Raw genomic sequence first — 6,000 nt, forward strand, 5'->3', positions numbered from 1 at the left:
TCAATCTGCTCTGGACAAGTTAGAGTGTCTTAACAAAACAAAACCAAAATATTTAGGCGGACTTCATCCAGTGTCCCAATTTGTTTTTGCATTGTATGCAAATTTGTGAATATTTAATGAGATATCGCCTCAGTTGCATATTTTAATAAAATATTTCAGTTTTTTTTTTAATACAGACAGATTTCTTATTTGTGCCTACGTTCAACTGGAATACCGTGCATTCGGAAAGTATTCAGACCCCTTTCACTTTTTCAACATTTTGTTACGTTCCAGCGTTATTATAAAATAGATTTAATTGCTTTTCCCCCTCATCAATCTACACACAATACCCCATAATAACAAAGCAAAAACAGGTTTTTATATATGTTTTTTTACAAATGTATTACAAATAAAAAACACTGAAATATCACATTTACATTAGTACTCAGTACACTACCAGGTCAAAAGTTTTTGAACACCTACTCATTCAAGGGTTTTTGTCTATTTTCACTATTTTCTACATTGTAGAATAATAGTGAAGACATCAAAACTATGAAATAATACATATGGAATCATGTAGTAACCAAAAAAGTGTTCAACAAATCTAAATATATTTTATATTTGAGATTCTTCAAATAGACACTTTTTGCTTTTATGACAGCTTTGCACATTATCGGCATTCTCTCAACCAGCTTTGAGGTAATCACCCGGAATTGGTTTCAAGTAAAATGTGTGCCTTGTTAAAAGTTAATTTGTGGAATTTCTTTCCTTCTTAATGTGTTTGAGCCAATCAGTTCTGTTATGACAAGGTAGGGGTGGTATACTGAAGATAGCCCTATTTGGTAAAAGACCACGTCCATATTATGGAAAGAACAGCTCAAATAAGCAAAGAGAAACAACAGTTCATCATTACTTTAAGACATGAAGGTCAGTCAATACGGAAAATTTCAAGAACTTTGAACGTTTCTTCAAGTGTAGTCGCAAAAACCTCCAAGCACTATAATGAAACTGGCTCTCATGAGGACCGCCACAGGAAGAGAAGACCCAGAGTTACCTCTGCTGCAGAGGATAAGCTCATTAGAGTTACCAGCCTCAGATTGCAGCCCAAACAAATGCTTCATAAAGTTCAAGTAACAGACACATCTCAAAATCAACTGTTCAGAGGAGACTGTGAATCAGGCCTTCATGGTTGAATTGCTTCAAGAAACACGAGCAATGAAACACGAGCAATGGACATTAGCCCAGTGGAAATTTGTCCTTTGGTCTAGAGTCCAAATTTGATATTTTTGGTTCCAACCTCTGTGTCTTTGTGAGTTGAGGTGTGGGTGAACTGATGATCTTCACATGTTTATTTTCCACTGTCACCCATGGAGGAGGAGGTGTTATGGTGTGGGGGTGCTTTGCTAGTGACACTGTCTGTGATTTATTTTGAATTCAAGGCACATCGCTGCAACTTCCGTAAGGACTCGGGAGAGGCAAAGGTTGAGAGCCATGCATCCTCCGAAACACAACCAAGCCGCTGCTTCTTAACACAATGCACATCCAACCCGGAAGCCAGCCGCACCAATGTGTCTGAGGAAACACCGTACACCTGGCGACCTGGTCAGCGCGCACTGCGCCCGGCCCGCTACAGGAGTCGCTAGTGCGCGATGAGACAAGGATATCCCTGCCAGCCAAACCCTCCCTAACCTGGACGACGCTGGGGCAATTGTGCGTCACGCCATGGACCTCCCGATCGCGGCCGGATGCGATAGAGCCTGGGCTTGAACCCAGAATCTCTTGCCTTATACCACTGCGCCACCCGGGAGGCCCTGAGGCACACTTAACCAGCATGGCTACCTCAGAATGTTGCATTGATACGCCATCCCATCTGGTTTGGGCTTAGTGGGACTGTTATTTGTTTTTCAACAGGACAATGACCCAACACACCTCCAAGCTGTGTAAGGGCTATTTTACCAAGAAGGAGAGTGATGGAGTGCTGCTTCAGATACATTTTTTGGTTACTACATGATTCCATATGTGTTATTTAATAGTTTTGATGTCTTCACTATTATTCTACAATGTAGAAAATAGTCTAAATAAAGAAAAACCCTTGAATGAGTGTTCTAAAACTTTTGACCGGTAGTGTACTTTGTTGAATCCCCTTTGGCAGTGATTACAGCCTCGAGTCTTCTTGTGTATGATGCTTCTCCCATTCTTCTCTGCAGATCTTCTCAAGCTCTTTTAGGTTGGATTCGGGAGTGTTGCTGCACAGCTATTTTCAGATCTCTACAGAGATGTTCGATCGGGTTCAAGTCGGGCTCTGGATGGGCCACTCAAGGACATTCAGAGACTTGTCCCGAAGCCACTCCTGCCTTGTCTTGGATCTGTGCTTAGGGTCGTTGTCCTGTTGGAAGGTGAACCTTCGCCCCAGGTTTTCATCAAGGATCTCTCTGTACTTTGCACCGTTCATCTAACCCCTCGATCCTGACTGGTCTCTGCCACCGAAAAACATCCCCACATCATGACGCTGCCACCATCACGCTTCACCATAGGGATGGTGGCAGGTTTCCTACAGTCGTGAGGCTTGGCATTCAGGCCAAAGAGTTCAATCTTTATTTTATTTTATTTCACCTTTATTTAACCAGGTAGGCAAGTTGAGAACAAGTTCTCATTTACAATTGCGACCTGGCCAAGATAAAGCAAAGCAGTTCGACAGATACAACAACACAGAGTTACACATGGAGTAAAACAAACATACAGTCAATAATACAGTATAAACAAGTCTATATACAATGTAAGCAAATTAGGTGAGAAGGGAGGGAGGTAAAGGCAAAAAAGGCCATGGTGGCAAAGTAAATACAATATAGCAAGTAAAACACTGGAATGGTAGTTTTGCAATGGAAGAATGTGCAAAGTAGAAATAAAAATAATGGCGTGCAAAGGAGCAAAATAAATAAATAAATTAAATACAGTTGGGAAATAGGTAGTTGTTTGGTTTCAACAGGCCAGAGAATCTTGTTTATCATGGTCTGAGAGTCCTTTAGATGCCTTTTGCCATGTGCCTTTTACCGAGGAGTGGCTTTCGTCTGACCACTCTTCCATAAAGGCCTAATTGGTGGAGTGCTGCAGAGATGGTTTTCCTTCTGTAAGGTTCTCCCATCTCCACAGAGGAACTCTGGAGCTCTGTCAGAGTGATCATCGGGTTCTAGGACAATTCCTTCGACCTCATGGCTTGGTTTTTGCTCTGACATGCACTGTCAACTGTGGGACCTTATATAGACAGGTGTGTGCCTTTCCAAATCATGTCCAATCAATTGAATTTACCACAGGTGGACTCCAATCAAGTTGTAGAAACATCTCAAAGATGATCAATGGAAACAGGATGCACCTGAGCTCAATTTCGAGTCTCATAGCAAAGGGTCTGAATACTTATGTAAATAATGTATTTCTGTTTTTTATATTTAATAAATTTGCAAAAAAAAATGTAAACCTGTTTTCACTTTGTCATTATGGGGTATTGTGTGTAGATTGCTGAGAAATAATCATTTAATCAATTTTAGAATAAGGCAGTAAAGTAACAAAATGTGTAAAAAGTGAAGGGCTCTGAATACTTGTAAGTTGATTGTGATATGATTAAGGGGAGAAATGAGCCTATTAGGGTGTGGTGTCTGGCTTTAATCGCCTGCAACATGCAATAATACCAGATCACATCATCTCATGTTGAACTACATTACTGCCACTTTATGGCACACGATACCCTTGGAGGACTGCTCCAAAACAGCCATTAACACAATATGTAGCTAGGTGTCAGAGGACGGCTCATTGTAATGACTGGAATGGAATAAATAGAACGGTATAAACACATCAAACATATGGAAACCACGTTTTGACTCCGTTCCATTTATTCCATTCCAGACATTACAATGAGCATGTCCTCCTATCCCACCAGCCTCCTCTGCTAGATGCCCATGTTAGGATGAGATGAGAAGCACTAATGAGATATCATGTTAGGATGAGATGAGAAGCACTAATGAGATATCATGCCAAAACAGCTTTTGATATGCTATTTTTATATGCATTCCCATGTTTTCTTCTTCATGCCCTGATGTACTTCAATGGCCTACATTATTACCACTGTATCGAAGGCAATTAAAACATGTACAAAGAGTAAACCCTGTCTTGTCCATCAGACATATCTGCCGGGGAGGATGGATGTTGCCCGGGCAACCCTCATAAATGGCAAATGACGTCAAGTAGGTAGGTGAAATACCAGGGAGAGCCAGAGCTTCTGTAGCATAATGGATCTTTTTTTTTTTTTTTTAGGAAAAAATAGGCCCTCTTGAAGAGCGCTAAAGTGACTGAAAATATGGCCAGTACCTCCCTCTCTGCAACTCTTCATCTGTGGAGGAAAATAGATGTTGATACACCCAGCGTTCCACATTCTTTCACCGCCCTGGCATGGCCTGACCCATTTATAATAAGCCATTTGGAACAACTATTCAGCAACCATCTCACCATCTGGTGAACTATAAAATAAATGCTTTATAATGTATATAATTTGACACCCATGGTTTTGAGATGGCTGGTCTGGGTTTGTATGTGCTCATGGCTGATCAATACACTAGTCTTTTTTTTATATGAACCTGCTCTGTTAGCTGTATTTCTCCATGGGAATGCATAAAATGACATTGTGTGTGTGTACTGTGTATACTCACTGAAACTCAGTCTATGTAACTGCAAAGACAATAAGATAGATCAACCTTGCTCCCCATCCCAAACCTGATAAACCCTCTAACCCATTTCAGAGAGACACACTGCTGTGTTCCAAAACAAATCATCAATTTCAATATCTTGAAAATGTTATAGAGTGTAATTACTATGTTCCCATGGAAGGTTCTGGTCTTATCTCTGTGCTATTGTTGGCACATAAGAGACACAGTGGCAGTTGCTGAAGTGTCCTCGTCATTTCTGTGATAATGCCTATTGTGCAGTGTCGAAGTCACACACTCAAGAAGCGTGACAAAGATAGTGATAGAGCAACTCAGTATACAGATGGAACGGGTCAAGCAATCACCATATGTGGTCTACAATGGGCCAAGAAACCACCAGATGTAGTCTAATATACCACAGGATAAACACAGGCACATACTCTGGAAAATTGCTGTGGTGCCCTACTTGAAATGGTTCCAATGTTTGTGGAAGAACCTATGAGCAGAGAGCAGTGTTTCCATATACAGTAGTCAACAGACCATATTTGAGGAGAAGTATCCTCTTAAACTGCATGAGTATTTGGCTTTGTTTTTAAGGAGGAAGCTGAAGAGACTGTGAGAAGAAGTGAGAAAAGGCGTGTAGCACAAGGGGGTTCCCAGTTAGACTTGCTCAAATCAGGGATGCAATAAAATACAAAAAAAAACAGGACATGAGCTGACCTGCGGCACTTTTCCTATGAAATATCCTGAGTCACTGAAATATCCTGAGTCACTGAAATGTCTTGAAATGTTCAACTTTCTGAAATGTTCCATTCTCTCTGAAATGTTCAATTCTCACTGAAATGAAACTCTTTTTGAGAAATTAGGAAAAGGTCATTCCACTTTTCAGAATTGACAGTAACTGTTCTGGATTCTATTGACTGTCAAGATATATATATTTTAATATTTCCACTTGGCCGCCCTCTCTATTCATCAAATAATAGTACAGAAAGTACTGCGCATCTCTTCACAGTCAAAACCCTGTGATACCCGATTACTAATTTATTAGTAGGCATAAGCCCGCAATTAATTTGATTTGACATTTTGGTGCACACCAGGCTCAAGACACACGATAAGACCGAGGAATTACCTCAGACTTTGATACCACACACACACACACACACACACACACACACACACACACACACACACACACACACACACACACACACACACACACACACACACACACACACACACACGCAAATACACAAATAAATACACACACATCCCACCACACCACACCACACCTTGCTTGAAGCAACACTCACAACTGATCTGTCTGGCTTAC

At 40.8% G+C, this 6,000-nt stretch overlaps 1 protein-coding gene across 2 annotated transcripts in view; it reads right to left on the reverse strand.

Annotated features, from left to right (window-relative positions):
* The window catches only part of LOC118401568 (guanine nucleotide-binding protein subunit beta-4), a 45,767-nt gene that overhangs the window by 39,563 nt on the left and 204 nt on the right, over positions 1 to 6,000 (reverse strand). The window lies entirely within an intron of this gene.

Source organism: Oncorhynchus keta, chromosome 22 (genome assembly GCF_023373465.1).
Source record: "Oncorhynchus keta strain PuntledgeMale-10-30-2019 chromosome 22, Oket_V2, whole genome shotgun sequence".
Taxonomy (NCBI): Eukaryota; Metazoa; Chordata; class Actinopteri; order Salmoniformes; family Salmonidae; genus Oncorhynchus; species Oncorhynchus keta.